This window comes from Pseudophryne corroboree, chromosome 3 (assembly GCF_028390025.1).
Source record: "Pseudophryne corroboree isolate aPseCor3 chromosome 3, aPseCor3.hap2, whole genome shotgun sequence".
Taxonomy (NCBI): domain Eukaryota; kingdom Metazoa; phylum Chordata; class Amphibia; order Anura; family Myobatrachidae; genus Pseudophryne; species Pseudophryne corroboree.
The window spans coordinates 732,239,085-732,256,086 of NC_086446.1; positions in this window are offsets into that span (position 1 = coordinate 732,239,085).

Genomic DNA, 17,002 nt, shown 5'->3' on the forward strand with positions numbered 1-17,002 from the left:
TAGTCCCCTTGCATAGAAGGACCCTATGTCCTATCCGTGAATTTATAGTTACCACCAGCGTCCCTTGAGGTAATTAGGCGAAGCTGCGTCCGCAAATTGCTGTTCCTCAGAGGGTGGTAGATGTGGCTCCTCCACGGTAAGTATAGGTTCTTTTAAGGGTCCAAGTTGTTGAAAAGGTAATTGCGGGGGCTTGGTCCAGGTCCAATCCTTCCAAGGTTTAGGCAAACACACTATCAGGCAAGTCCCACCAACGCGTTTCGTTGCTTGCATGCAACTTTTTCAAGGTCCCGCTCAATTTTACAATACTGAGCGGGACCTCCGCAGTGTATATATATATATATATATATATATATATATATATATCAGCCAGTCCCTTGAGGTTTATTATTGCAGCCCAGGGCACCCCCCCCTGCGCCCTTCAGTGCCCGCTGTTAGTGTGTGTGTGTGTGTGTGTGTGTGTGTGTGTGTGTGTGTGTGTGTGTGAGCAATGAAGATCTGAAGTCTTCAGCCGCCTTTGAAGGCTTCTATCTTCCGGCTCTGTGAGGACAGCGGTGCGGCTCCGGGACGAACGGCGAGGGTGAGACCTGCGTTCCGACCCTCTGGAGCTAATGGTGTCCAGTAGCCTAAGAAGCAGAGCCTATCATTTAAGTAGGTCTGCTTCTCTCCCCTCAGTCCCACGATGCAGGGAGCCTGTTGTCAGTAGTGCTCCCTGAAAATAAAAAATCTAACAAAATTCTTTTTCAGAGAAACTCAGGAGAGCTCCCCTGTAGTGCACCCAGTCTCCTCTGGGCACAGGATCTAACTGAGGTCTGGAGGAGGGGCATAGAGGGAGGAGCCAGTGCACACCCATTCTAAAGTTCTTTATAGTGCCCATGTCTCCTGCGGAGCCCATCTATACCCCATGGTCCCTACGGAGTCCCCAGCATCCTCTAGGACGTAAGAGAAAACACAGTTAACCCACAAAGAGCCCTTCCAGGGAGACACAGAGGTATTTGGAGCCAGCACACCATGCCCTTATTGCTTATGCAAAGTTTAGCCGGGGCGCAGACTAAGGGTGTCATTCCAACCCGTTCGCACGCAGTTCTTCGCTGCGGTGCGAACGGGTCGGAACTGCACATGCGGACGACGTGCACAGCGAAAAAAGAAGACGCAGCGCCCATCGCATGAAGACTGACAGTGGAGAGACGTTCCGTGGTGGATACTCACCGTTGGATGCAGTTTTCGGGGAGCAGTCGTCTAAACGCAGGCGTGTCCGGGCAAACGGAGGGCGGATGTCTGACATCAAAGCCGGGAGGAACGTCGCTGGATCAGTCGCACAGGGTAAGTAGCTCCAGACTTAATCCTAGGTTGATGAAAACTTTTTTGCTTAGCAGGGCTGCACAAGCGAACGCAGCCCTGCTAAACTAAAATACACCCCCCCACAGGTGGGGATTAGTTGATCGCACCAGCAGCAAAAAGTTGCAGGCTGCGATCAACTTGGAATCACCCCCTAAGTACCCAGATTGGGGACTTAGTACACTAATAAATTGCTCCCCCTCTACTATGACCCCATGGTACTGCTGAGGTAATCTGGAGTCACACTAGAGGAGTTGTGCGTCTGTCAGTCAGCGTCTGTGTCCACTGCAGAGGGAAAATGGTGCTGGTGAGCTGCTGGATCTGCTCTTAGTGAAGCCCCACCCCTTCAATGGTGCACGGTCTTCCCGTTTTTTTTTTTATACTGGAGGAGGTAATTTTGCTTAAAATGGAAACAGAACCGTTTTAAGGGTTTGTTTGCCAGTGTGGGTACTGTGTACAGTGCACTGAGACGCAGTTGTGTACCGAGTCTGGACACAATCCGCCCGTTAGAAGCCGTGCGTCTCCATACCCTCATGCCGCCATAATGGCCGGCAACCCACTAACCGGGATGCCGGTTTAGTACTCACCACTCTTCTTTTTCTGGCTGCTAGGGGTGGCGGCGTGCTGCGGGAATGTACACTCGCCGTGGCAGGACTTGCGAATAGTTCCCTCTGGAGCTAGTGTCCTGTCAGTGGGGAACGGAACCATTAACCCTTCAAGAGGTTGGGCCATTCCCAACCCCTAAGTTCCACAAAGCAGGTAGGCTGGTGCCATCCAGTCCTGACTGAAAATAACAAAAATAAATGCAGAAAACTTTTCAGGAGCTTCCATAAGCGTGACCGGCCCCTCCAGGCACATTTTCTAAACTGAGTCTAGTACGAGGGGCATAGAGGGAGGAGCCAGCCCACACTATCAAATTCTTTAAGTGCCCATGGCTCCTAATGGACCTGTCTATACCCCAGTGTTTGCAAAAACGCGCTATAACGCGTATTTTACTCGGTTTTGATGACTGGGGACTCACATTTCAAACATGGGTCGATCCGTGGGACGCGCTCCGCTGCATCCAATCCCTAGCCTGCCAGATTATTGGTTCTGTGGCCTGGCTGCAGGCTTTAAAAAATAGGATTTTGGTACTTACCAGGTAAATCCTTTTCTTTGAATCCATAGGGGGCACTGGAGTACTCTTGGGATATGGACGGTGCGTAGCAAAGGAAGGCACATTTAAATAATAAGAATTTACTTACCGATAATTCTATTTCTCGGAGTCCGTAGTGGATGCTGGGGTTCCTGAAAGGACCATGGGGGATAGCGGCTCCGCAGGAGACAGGGCACAAAAGTAAAGCTTTTACAGGTCAGGTGGTGTGTACTGGCTCCTCCCCCTATGACCCTCCTCCAGACTCCAGTTAGGTACTGTGCCCGGACGAGCGTACACAATAAGGGAGGATTTTGAATCCCGGGTAAGACTCATACCAGCCACACCAATCACACCGTACAACTTGTGATCTAAACCCAGTTAACAGTATGATAACAGAGGAGCCTCTGAAAGATGGCTTCCTAAACAATAACCCGAATTAGTTAACAATAACTATGTACAAGTATTGCAGATAATCCGCACTTGGGATGGGCGCCCAGCATCCACTACGGACTCCGAGAAATAGAATTATCGGTAAGTAAATTCTTATTTTCTCTATCGTCCTAAGTGGATGCTGGGGTTCCTGAAAGGACCATGGGGATTATACCAAAGCTCCCAAACGGGCGGGAGAGTGCGGATGACTCTGCAGCACCGAATGAGAGAACTCCAGGTCCTCCTTTGCCAGGGTATCAAATTTGTAAAAATTTACAAACGTGTTCTCCCCTGACCACGTAGCTGCTCGGCAGAGTTGTAATGCCGAGACCCCTCGGGCAGCCGCCCAAGATGAGCCCACCTTCCTTGCGGAATGGGCCTTAACAGATTTAGGCTGTGGCAGGCCTGCCACAGAATGTACAAGTTGAATTTTGTTACAAATCCAACGAGCAATCGACTGCTTAGAAGCAGGTGCACCCAACTTGTTGGGTGCATACAGTATAAACAGCGAGTCAGATTTTCTGACTCCAGCCGTCCTTTAAATGTATATTTTTAAGGCTCTGACAACGTCCAACAACTTGGAGTCCTTCAAGTCGTCTGTAGCCGCAGGCACTACAATAGGCTGGTTCAGGTGAAACGCTGATACCACCTTAGGGAGAAAATGCGGACGCGTCCGCAGCTCTGCCCTATGTCGAATGGAAAATTAAATAAGGGCTTTTATAAAACAAAGCCGCCAGTTCAGATACTCTCCCGGCCGAAGCCAGGGCCAGTAACATAGTCACTTTCCATGTGAGATATTTCAAATCCACATTCTTTAGTGGTTCAAACCAATTGGATTTGAGGAAATCTAAAACTACATTTAGATCCCACGGTGCCACCTTAGGCACCACAGGAGGCTGTATATGCAGTACTCCTTTGATAAAAATCTGGACCTCAGGGACTGAGGCCAATTCTTTTTGGAAGAATATTGATAGGGCCGAAATTTGAACCTTAATAGATCCCAATTTGAGACCCACAGACAATCCTGATTGCAGGAAATGTAGGAAAACGACCCAGTTGAAATTCCTCCATCGGAGCACTCCGCTGCTCGCACCACGCAACATATTTTCGCCAAATACGGCGATAATGCTTCGCGGTGACTTCCTTCCTTGCCATTATCAAGGTAGGAATGACTTCTTCTGGAATGCCTTTTCCTTTTAGGATCTGGCATTCAAACGCCATGCCGTCAAACGCAGCCGCGGTAAGTCTTGAAAAAGACAAGGACCCTGCTGAAGCAGGTCCCTTCTCAGAAGTAGAGGCCACGGATCGTCCGTGACCATCTCTTGAAGTTCCGGGTACCAAGTCCTTCTTGGCCAATCCGGAGCCACTAGTCTTACTCCTCTTTGCCGTATAATCCTCAATACCTTTGGTATGAGAGGCAGAGGAGGAAAACATATACCGACTGGTACACCCAAGGTGTTACCAGCGCGTCCACAGCTATTGCCTGCGGATCTCTTGACCTGGCGCAATACCTGTCCAGTGTTTTGTTGAGGCGAGACGCCATCATGTCCACCATTGGTTTTACCCAACGGTTTAATAGCATGTGGAAAACTTCTGGATGAAGTCCCCACTCTCCCGGGTGAAGGTCGTGTCTGCTGAGGAATTCTGCTTCCCAGTTGTCCACGCCCGGGATGAATACTGCTGACAGTGCTATCACGTGATTCTCCGCCCAGCGAAGGATCCTGGCAGCTTCTGCCATTGCCCTCCTGCTTCTTGTGCCGCCCTGTCTGTTTACATGGGCGATTGCCGTGATGTTGTCCGACTGGATCAACACCGGTCTTCCTTGAAGCAGAGGTTCCGCCTGGCTTAGAGCATTGTAGATTGCTCTTAGTTCCAGAATGCTTATGTGAAGAGACTTTTTCAGGCTCGACCACACTCCCTGGAAATTTCTTCCCTGTGTGACTGCTCCCCAGCCTCTCAGGCTGGCATCCGTGGTCACCAGGATCCAATCCTGCATGCCGAATCTGCGGCCCTCCAATAGATGAGCCTCCTGCAACCACCACAGACGGGATACCCTTGTCCTCGGCGACAGGGTTATCCGCAGGTGCATCTGAAGATGCGACCCTGACCATTTGTCCAACAGATCCCTTTGCATGGAATCTGCCGAAAGGGATTGCTTCGTAAGAAGCTACCATTTTTTCCCAGGACTCTTGTGCATTGATGTACAGACACCTTTCCTGGTTTTAGGAGGTTCCTGACCAGGTCAGATAACTCCTTGGCTTTTTCTTCGGGAAGAAAAACCTTTTTCTGAACTGTGTCCAGAATCATCCCCAGGAACAGCAGACGAGTTGTCGGCATTAATTGGGATTTTGGAATATTCAGAATCCATCCGTGCTGCTTTAGCACCTCTTGAGATAGTGCTAAACCCATCTCTAGCTGTTCTCTGGACCTTGCCCTTATTAGGAGATCGTCCAAGTATGGGATAATTAATACGCCTTTTCTTCGAAGAAGAAATATTATCTCGGCCATTACCTTTGTAAAGACCCGAGGTGCCGTGGACAAACCAAACGGCAGCGTCTGAAACTGATAGTGACAGTTTTGTACAACGAACCTGAGGTACCCCTGGTGTGAGGGGTAATTGGAACGTGGAGATACGCATCCTTGATGTCCAAGGATACCATAAAGTCCCCTTCTTCCAGGTTCGCTATCACTGCTCTGAGTGACTCCATCTTGAACTTGAACTTCTTTATGTACAGGTTCAAGGACTTCAGATTTAGAATAGGCCTTACCGAGCCATCCGGCTTCGGTACCACAAAAAGAGTGGAATAATACCCCTTCCCTTGTTGTAGAAGAGGTACCTAGACTATCACCTGCTGAGAATACAGCTTGTGAATGTCTTCCAAAACCGTCTCCCTTTCTGAGGGGGACGTTGGTAAAGCAGACTTCAGGAAACGGCGAGGTGGCTCTGTCTCTAATTTCAACCTGTACCCCTGAGATATTATCTGCAGGATCCAGGGATTTACCTGCGAGTGAGCCCACTGCGCGCTGTAATTCTTGAGACGACCGCCTACCGCCCCCGAGTCCGCTTGCGAAGCCCCAGCGTCATGCTGAGGCTTTTGTAGAAGCCGGGGAGGGCTTCTGTTCCTGGGAAGGAGCTGCCTGTTGCTGTCTCTTCCCTCGTCCTCTGCCTCGTGGCAGATATGAATAGCCCTTTGCTCTCTTATTTTTAAAGGAACGAAAGGGCTGCGGTTGAAAGGTCGGTGCCTTTTTCTGTTGGGGAGTGACTTGAGGTAGAAAGGTGGATTTCCCGGCCGTAGCCGTGGCCACCAAATCCGATAGACCGACCCAAATAACTCCTCTACGCATCGCCTGTCCACTGTCGTGTCCATAAAGCTCTTCTGGCCGAAATGGACATAGCACTTACCCGTGATGCCAGTGTGCAGATATCTCTCTGTGCATCACGCATATAAAGAAATGCATCCTTTATTTGTTCTAACGACAGTAAAATATTGTCCCTGTCCAGGGTATCAATATTTTCGATCAGGGACTCTGACCAAACTACCCCAGCACTGCACATCCAGGCAGTCGCAATAGCTGGTCGTAGTATAACACCTGCATGTGTGTATATACCTTTTTGGATATTTTCCATCCTCCTATCTGATGGATCTTTAAGTGCGGCCGTCTCAGGAGAGGGTAACGCCACTTGTTTTGATAAGCGTGTTAGCGCTTTGTCCACCCTAGGAGGTGTTTCCCAGCGCTCCCTAACCTCTGGCGGGAAAGGGTATAAAGCCAATAACTTCTTTGAAATTAGCAGTTTTTTATCGGGGCACCCCACGCTTCATCACACACGTCATTTAATTCTTCTGATTCGGTAAAAACTACTGGTAGTTTTTTCACACCCCACATAATACCGTTTAGTGGTACCTGTAGTATCAGCTAAATGTAACATCTCCTTTATTGCCAAAATCATATAACGTGTGGCCCTACTGGAAAATACGGTTGATTCGTCACCTTCACCACCGGAATCAGTGCCTGTGTCTGGGTCTGTGTCGACCGACTGAGGCAAGGGGCGTTTTACAGCCCCTGACGGTGTTTGAGGCGCCTGGACAGGCACTAATTGAGTGTCCGGCCGCCTCATGTCGGCAAACGACTGCTTAAGCGAGTTGACGCTATCCCGTAATTCCACAAATAAAGGCATCCATTCTGGTGTCGACCCCCTAGGAGGTGACATCCTCATATTTGGCAATTGCTCCGCCTCCACACCAATAACGTCCTCATACATGTCGACACACACGTACCGACACACAGCAGACACACAGGGAATGCTCTATACGAAGACAGGACCCACTAGCCCTTTGGGGAGACAGAGGGAGAGTCTGCCAGCACACACCAAAAAGCGCTATATATGACAGGGATATCCTTATGATTAAGTGCTCCCTTATAGCTGCTTTTATATTAATATATTGCCATTTATTTTGCCCCCCCTCTCTGTTATACCCTGTTTCTGTAGCGCAGTGCAGGGGAGAGACCTGGGAGCCTTCCTGACCAGCGGAGCTGTGACAGAAAATGGCGCCGTGTGCTGAGGAGATAGGCCCCGCCCCTTTTTCGGCGGGCTCGTCTCCCGCTATTTAGTACATTTAGGCAGGGGTAAATATCTCCATATAGCCTCTGGGGCTATATGTGAGGTATTTTTAGCCTTTTTAAAGGTTTTCATTTGCCTCCCAGGGCGCCCCCCCCCCAGCGCCCTGCACCCTCAGTGACTGCCGTGTGAAGTGTGCTGAGAGGAAAATGGCGCACAGCTGCAGTGCTGTGCGCTACCTTAAGAAGACTGCAGGAGTCTTCAGCCGCCGATTCTGGACCTCTTCTTGCTTCAGCATCTGTGAGGGGGCCGGCGGCGTGGCTCCGGTGACCATCCAGGCTGTACCTGTGATCGTCCCTCTGGAGCTTCATGTCCAGTAGCCAAGAAGCCAATCCATCCTGCACGCAGGTGAGTTCACTTCTTCTCCCCTCTGTCCCTCGTTGCAGTGATCCTGTTGCCAGCAGGAATCACTGTAAAATAAAAAACCTAAGCTAAACTCTCTAAGCAGCTCTTTATGAGAGCCACCTAGAATTGCACCCTTCTCGGCCGGGCACAAAAATCTAACTGGAGTCTGGAGGAGGGTCATAGGGGGAGGAGCCAGTACACACCACCTGACCTGTAAAAGCTTTACTTTTGTGCCCTGTCTCCTGCGGAGCCGCTATCCCCCATGGTCCTTTCAGGAACCCCAGCATCCACTTAGGACGATAGAGAAATTTAAATGAGCAACCCTCCACTTCCCTCCTCCATACTCCCTGGATCCTCAGTGTTTTTTACTGAGCCGAATAGGAGCGACAGAGAATTGAACAATGGAGAATTACTTACATTATAAAATAACGGACAACAATAAAGTTGACACATAACGTTACTGACAACTAAACAGTTGACACTATAACCGATAGAACTTGAAAGTTTAAACCAGTCGGTGAGAATGTGTTACCATAAGATCCCCTGAACTTACCACAAAACCAGGTAAAACTGCTCTGGGTGGGCGTCCAGTGCCCCCTATGGATTCAAAGAAAAGGATTTACCTGGTAAGTACCAAAATCCTATTTTCTTTTTCATCCACTAGGGGTCACTGGAGTACTCTTGGGACGTACCAAAGCTTCCCCCGTGGGCGGGAGAGCTGTTTGGCACCTGTAACACTAGGCGGCCAAAGCTAGAAGCTGATGCCGCAACGTATCAAACTTGTAAAAGCGCACCAAACGTGTGCACTGCTGGCCATGTAGCCGCATGGCAAAACTGCGTCGTAGAAACCCCACGACCAGCTGCCCATGAAGTTCCCACAGAACGTGTGGAATGAGCTGTTACTAATGGAAACAGCTGTAACCTAGCATGAAGGTAAGCTTGACGTATGGTCAGTTTAATCTATATGAATAAGATCTGTTTAGAAGCTGGCCAACCCAGCTTGGCCGCATCAACGTATTCGTCTTACGAAATGTAGACGTTCGATACATAAACGCGTAATGCGCGTACCACAACCAAAGTTTCAGAATTTCCTGTTAACACAGGACCTATTATTGGTTGATTGAACTACTATTGTTAATTGATGTGAAAAGATGACACTATTTTTGGCAAGAAGGCGGGATTGGTCCGAAGATCCGCTCTGTCATCATGAAACATTAAATACGGTGGCTTGCATGACAAGGCACCCAAAGTTGAAACACGACTTGCCGAAGCTAGGGCTAGAAGAAAAATAGTTTTCCAAGTGAAACACTTAATATTCACTTGTTGCAAGGGTTCAAAATATGAAGACTGTAAGAAATCTAAAACCAGCTTCAAGCCCCATGGCGCTGTAGGTGGAATGAATGGAGGCTGTACTCTGAGGACACCCTGCAGAAAACGGTGTACAGACGGCAATAGAGCCAAACGTTTGTGAAATTAAATTGACAAAGCAGATACCTGCACCTTTAGTGTAGATAAACGCAGTCCTCCATCTAACCTAGTCTGTAGAAACAACAAAAGACGGAATAACTTGAAAGATGATGTCGGAAACTTCCGAGCTTCCCACCAACCTATATAGGCACGCCATATTCTGTAATAATGAGCTGCCCTAACCGGCTTCCTAGCTCGTAACATGGTTGTATAAATTTTCTTAAGAGTGCGGTCTCAATAACCGCCCCGTTAAACGCCGCCGCGCTAACTCGGGGAGCGGACAAACACCTCGGGACGGCAGCGGAAGCTAGCCGCCCCACTCACATACCTGCACGTAGCCCTGGTATGGTTAAGTTGTTTGGTCCTGAATTGGACGCATGGATTGCTGAGGCTACGGGAGGAAAGTCTGTTTTCTTACCATTGTCTCTACCGGTAGCGAGAAGGAGGTACGCTGGACCTGCGCGAACTCCACGGAGATCCGAGAACCAAGCTCTCAGAGACCAATGAGGCGCTACTAGTATGACTGTGGCCGACTTCTTGTGATCCGTTTTAGCAACAAAGGGGAAGAGCGGAAACGGTGGAAATAGATACACGAGGCTGTACAGCCACGCGATTGTGAGCCTCCGCCGCCACTGCCGTTGGATCTTGCGTTCTGGACAAATACTGGGCGTTTGATGATTGTTGTATGCGACCGTCGTCGCGTTGTCTGACTGCAGCTGGACAGACTGAGACCAAAGCATGTGCACTGCTTGTCGGAGCGCATTGTAAATTGCCCGTAGTTTCAGGACATTTATAGACAGCAATCTTTCGTGATCCGCCCAGAGACTCTGGAGCTGATAATTTTGAACTACAGCTCCCCAACCTCTGAGTCTAGAGTCCGTCATTAGAACTATCCAATTACAGGCGCTGAATTGTTTTCCTGCGGTTAGATTGTGTACTTTGAGCCACCAGATTAGAGATACTCTGGCCCGTGGCGACAACCTCACTCTGTGTTGAATCTGCAGATGCAAGCCCAACCACTGTGCGAGCACCTCCAGTTTAAAAGTACAAGAGTGAAATCTTCCGAACTGAATAGCTTCGACAGCCGTCACTCTTGTGCCTAAAAGGCGAATGCACAAATGTACCGAGACTGTGCGTGGCTTGAGCCCGAATTGTATTAGATGACGAAAACTCAGTACTTTATGTTTTGGTAGGTAATTTCTTTGATTTACCGGATGGAGAATCATTCCTAGGAATTGAAGTGATTGAGACGAATTCAGAACTGATTTCTTGAATCTGACAATTCCACCGTGTTGAACTAGTTCATTGTACGTTAGTAGTATTTGTTGAACTAGAGCTGTGATGAGAAGGTTATCTAAGCACAGAACCATTATCACCAGCCGGGATCTGAGAATAACTTATCCCAGACACCACCCTTGTGACAACCCGAGACGCTAATGAGAAACCAGAGAGTTTGAATGATGGACTGCCAACGTCTAAGTATGCCAGATGTAGTGGCAAAATTTTGAACACGCAAAAACGCATTCTTGACTTCTAGGGAGAATATGATTTCAATGGTTGTAAACCTGCAATCACTGACCGCATGAATTCCACTGATTGAGCCACTTTTGGTATATAACAGTCGGCCGGGTGCGGTACTACAAACAAAATTGTACTAAGCTTGAATCTAGGAGACACTGAATTGCGGTCTACAGAACTGCCTTTTTGTCGTCTGACACAGGTCGGCTAGTTTTGGAACTAGCCTTGACAAACCACAGCAAAGGTGGTAGACAATGGAACTCTATGTGTGATTGAACACTAATTATGTAACCGCCGATCTGTAACCGCAGATCTGTGGATTTCAGTAATAATGTCGAATGAGACATCCGTTCTCGACCACGTGTCGTGTGTTGTAGAACAACTGGAAAAGACTGAGGGTTAAAAGATTTGAACCCTGGTGCAGTTTTATTTGTAAGAACTGGTGTGGCAATGGCTGTAAATAGACTCTCACACCGGAGCGTGAGAACTGAAACGTTCTAATTTAGGAGTAAAGAACACATTTTCGTGTAAGGCCACGCAAAGCGTCTGTCAACCACAAAGAGTGATGATGGACTACGAGAACTAACATGGCTGACAGCTATAGCAGACATGCGTAAATTCTCAGGCGACATACCAATGTGAGTAACAAGTCGTCGAAACTGTTTTGAGGCCAGAACTGGCTATTAACTACGTCTGCGACTATAATGTCGGTAACCCAAACCCCAACTACAGCATAAACATTGTCTTTAGCATAGGTGGAATGTCCACACTGACTAGTTATTAAGTGTAGGTGCAGGCGGGACCCGGACAGTTTTGACACCAAGAAATGCTGTCATAGACTCTGGTATATTGAATGTCTTAATAATAGAATTAGAACTATGAACGCACACACACCCGCACAGGCGCTCGCTGCGTTCTATCCTATAGGAACGCTTGCCTCTGAACTAGGTTCCTTAGTGACATTAAAACTCAGAACCTTGCGTCTGGCATTGAATCTTATTGTACCACACAGCCGATGTTAGCATGCGCCCTCTGATGGGTACTGTTTACTTATTATATATTATCAGTTATTTATATAGCGCACACCTATTCCACAGCGCTCTCACAGAGAATACATAACCCTCCAGATGAGCATGTGACTACGTTATAAACAGTTAGATGTAGCCGCTCAAATAGGATTAGGATATATATCCGGATGCGTACTGGTATTCCCACCGTGCACGTGGACCCTTAAATAAGTAACGTGCACATAACTAGACAAGTATTGCTGCACACTTTTTTGTGACAGAAAATTCCTAACACCACCCCTGCTCCTCTAGTGGGGAAGTGTTGTAGGACAGCAGATAAAAATTCCTGGACAAAGAAACCGGAAATTGAGGTAAAATGGTGTCCAGCCATGTGCTTAGTGCCATACGCTTTCACCATATGTTAAGTATAAGAAAAAATAAACAATAAAAATCAATTTCCACTTTACAGTAATATTAGTTACCACAGATCAGGCATACATTACATATTACCGCCTATATACATATGTAGTATACTTCCTATACTACAATATCCATATTGAATCACCATGCATATATTAGTTTTAACCTAAGATGCATATCATTTATAACCTATGCCTGCACCTCGTGCTGCGGATATAATCATCCCCCCCTGTGTCCCGCGATCTCCCCCTGTGCAGCCGCAGTGCTGTTCCCTCTCCCACCGCCATAGCTAGCAGAGGGGAGCCGGGGAGCAGCGGGGGACGGATGTAGAAGCCCAGCGGCGGCAGCCTGTCTGTCCGCGGCTGGGCTGAATAGCGGGCAGCGGGAGTGCACTGTGATCAGTGTGCTCCCGCTGAGAACAACGTGCGGCCAGAGCGCCGGACGTCTATGTAACGGCGGCCAGCGGGGAACCTGGAGCGGGCGGCCAGCCGGGTGTATGTAGCGGCGGCCCGCAGGGTCTGTAGCGGCGGCCAGCGGGGAGCATGAAGCGGGCGGCCAGCGGCGGAAGACCACGCTCCCAGCACCTGCTGTCTGGGAGCGCATCGGCGGCTAGGTAGCAGCGGCCAGCGGGGAACATGGAGCGGGCGGCCAGCGGCGGAAGACCACGCTCCCAGCACCTGCTGTGTGTCTGGGAGCGTGCAGTACTGGGGGAGTACACTAACCTTGCGGAAGCTGTGGAAGCTAACCGCACGATCTCCCCCTGCAGTCTCTCCTTCGTCTTGTGGCAGCAGCGCTGAAAGCGCTTGTTAGAAAAAATCACGACTCCTCTGAAATCTCCTCCACCCAGCTGGAGGAGATGGCCGCTCAATCCTGGACCCTCACTTCTCTGTAAGTGGGGAAAGGACCGCATGTTGCCTGGCTGACACGGCCGTGCTTCTCCTGCAAGCGCCCACGTGTCAGCAGCGGCTGGAGGCAGTACAATTCCGGACCCACACTTCTTAGTAAGTGGGGAAGGTATTGTCTGAAAAATCAAAAATGAAATAAAAAAGTAAAATCAAATGTGAGCTTTCAGCTCATGATGTGCTTCCTTTGAGGCACATAAAAACACTGAGGATCCAGGGAGTATGGAGGAGGGAAGTGGAGGGTTGCTCATTTAAATGTGCCTTCCTTTGCTACGCACCGTCCATATCCCAAGAGTACTCCAGTGACCCCTAGTGGATGAAAAAGAAATAAGAGGTGGAGCCTTGCCAGTCCGGACTTGATAGCACAGCTCTCCTCGATTTGGTGAGTTGTACCTCTGACAGCAGATAACCTGTGCCTGGAGGAGGGTGTTGAGTCTGAGTGCTGCCAGTGTTCCGCAGCCGGGGAATGGGGCTGGGTACTCCGTGATCCCGCTGCCAGCTCCAGGTGGTGATGCAGATTTAGCTCTGAGCTGTTAAAATCAGCGGCGGCAGAGGGGCTAACTGTTCCCACGGTGGGTGCTGGTTCAGGGACCCGAGCTGCCGGCATTACAATGAGTCTCACTGACTAATGCCGCCACCAGCGCTGCGCCTGTCTGCCCACCACCAATGCCCCAGAGCCCTGTGCATTAAGACGGCCACTGCAGTGAGTGACTCGGGTCCAGTTTCTTGGCCAGAGGGGGGAGGAGACACTCTCCCTTCTCCTCCACCCCCAGACTCAAATGCTGCATGTGCCTGACTTGTTTAACTATTCCAAGTCCCTCCCTCTATTGCTGTTGACACGGACACCTGGCTGTTGCACCCCGGTCCTGATGGTCACCGGCGCCAAAAGTTCTTGGGAGGGATGCAGAGGCCATCTCCATGTACAGTAGCAGCCCCTGATTGTAAGCACTACTGATGCCAGGCAGGAAAAGCAATACTATTGTAGTACAAGTGGAAAGTGCTGCCATCCTCTCTCGGTCACTCCCTCTCCCCCCCCATCCACTGTCTCCCAATCTCCGTCTCTCCCCCCTCTGTCCATCACCTCGCTATCCGTCTCCCCCCTCAGTCTCCTCTCTCCGTCCTCCCCGTCATTCTCTCACCTCTTCTTTCCTCCCTCCCCTTCCCTGATATAATTCATCTTCTATCCCTTTACTAAATTATTCCACTAGCATTTCCTTTAGGGCACGTGATATAGCAGCTTATTTGTTTTCTGCCCTTCACCCCCACTGATACTTTCCCTTCATGTCCCGGTGAACCCTTTCAACTCAGTTTACCCCCTTATCTCCCTCCTACACATGCCCTCTGCTTCTACCGTCACCCTCTCCATCCTCCAATGCCTCTCTGCATCACCCACTGCTTCTCCCTCTTACCCTTTTCTTGTAACCCATTGCCCTCCATTTCTCCGTCCCCATTACCCTGTACCTTTGCCCGTCACCCAATGCCATGTGGCATATTGTGAACTCGGGGTGGAGGAGAGGGGCCCAAAGAATAATTTTGCACCTGGGCCCACCACTCACAAGTTTCACCACTGGGTTGGAGGGATTTAAAACTGGATTTAGAGTAAACTGTCTTTTTTTTATTTTTTAAGACTAGCTTAAAATACAGTAGTGTTACAGCATATAAAGAGACATTTAAATAAAAATACACCGGTTTATACAGCAGAACTTTGCATTCCCAGAACAAAAAGTTAAGCTACTTTTGGAAGAACAACTATAGTTTCTTCTGATTGTCCCCCAAGTTTGGCATCACTTTAGTAGTGTTTGCGCACCATGTGTTTTAATGGCTCATTAATGGCAATGCTGCAACTACTGTATTTTAAGCTCCGGTATTACAAAAAATAGTATTTGCCTTCATTCTGATGACCCAGGAAAAGTCTTATAGGATCCAATTTTTTTTGAAAATGAGGGGTCCTTATGACCCATTTTTTTTTGGCTCAGCGCGATCACTGTACCCCATGGTATTACATGGATCCCCATTATCTTCTAGGATGTAAGAGAAAACCATGTTTTAGACTATAAATGTTAGATACTTCCTTTCTGTTTATTAGTATCTTTTCTGTATTCCTTTTCCCCATAAGGCACAGAAGTCTAGAATATGACACTCACAATTCCTAATCCAACTTGCAAGTTGGTAAGGAATTGCTGGGCTTTCCCCGACATTGTCACATCTGTCAAAGTCGAAAAATATCATGATGCATACCCCTTGTACTAACCCCTCATGCACACGCGTGCTGCTCGTGCACCTGTTCCCCCGTGCGTACACATACCCGCAAGTTGCGTAGGGGACGCTCCTGCGTCTCGTGCGCATGAGATGTGTATTTACGGCGGAGTTTGTGAGCGTGCGACTCGATCGTAGCATATTTAACCCAAATAGTGCATTTTGTAGATAATATTCCACTAGACCAAGTCAGCGAGTATGATTAGTTTAAACAGTTCCTGGACAGAGAGATTCCTCTTTGCATGATAGGAAGGGTCAGATAAAGGTTGAAAGGTGGTGTCTAGTATCCAGCTGTATGGTATTTTAAGGGTAACATTCCGGTGTTAGTTAGGAAAGGATCGCTCGCTCCTGCGTATAGTTATGTACAGAAGTAGATTATGAACATTAACTGTATTTGCTTTAAATTACACATGCGGGGGGAATCCAGAGGATACCACCCACAAGAGCAGTTGGGGAAAGACACAGCCCACCTGTTCAAATCCACCTATGACCTTTCCTGTAATGTAGAGACACATCCCTGTGTCCAATGAGATTACAGGGATCATTGTATTGTGAAGGTATGTTGTGTATATAAAGACCACTGTTGCCTGGCCCTGGCCAGCCTCAAGACTCTGAAGGCTTTCTACCTGAGGACTGGATCCAGGTCGCGCTTGCGAATGATTTCCCACGTATGTATATTCTCTGTAGCCATTGTTCGTCTTATTCTCTGTTATTCTGTTAGTTTGTAGTGTAAAACTTGTACTGTTTTCCCCTTTTTCTCTGAATAATCCACGGCAGTGTTAGAGCTGCTGTGGTTTTAACCAAACCCGGTGTTGTGTTTTCACTTTCCTGCAAAGGGCTCTCTTAGCGTCTCAATCGCTCAAACAGCATACACATTAAGGTTTTTAAGCGTTACATCATTACAGTATTTGACTACTAAGGTTTAGAGTATAAGCATATTCTTACTGTGTTTTATTAATAAGGTTTAAGGGTTATCAACTGTGTGTGCGCCCGCTGTGTATTCCGTACACTCAGCGCAGCGTGTACGCCAAGTGCGTAGCACGTGCGGGACTCTGTACGCAAATAGCGTACAAAGTGCGTAGCACGTGGTCTAGCGGCTCCACGGAAATAGTGTATAGCTTTATGTTTGAAGATAATAATTGACATTATCACATCTGATGCACCTGGGTGGCTGCTGTAAGACCTTCCATTAGATGACACTCAGAGGGACCTCCCAGCCCCTCTGCTTCCCTCTATCAATGCCTGCCATGCAGCCAATCACTGCAGATTAGCAGCCGGCTGGGAAAATATAAAGACAGACCTCACCTTCCCTATGTACATCTGGTAGCTGTAGAGAGTACCAGCTGCCATGACAATGTACGGTCATAATGTTCCAATCATCAGCAGACCAAAAAGCCAAATTTGAACAGTTTTTGGGAAAAAAAAAAAAAAAAAAACACACTAGCCAGTTGACGAATGGAGTAAAATGTAAATGTCTGCAAACTGGTAAATTAGCAGATAGAAAGTATACCGTGTAGACAGAAGTGATTTGACAGAAAGGAAATAGATTGATATTTTATTGGTGTCAGTA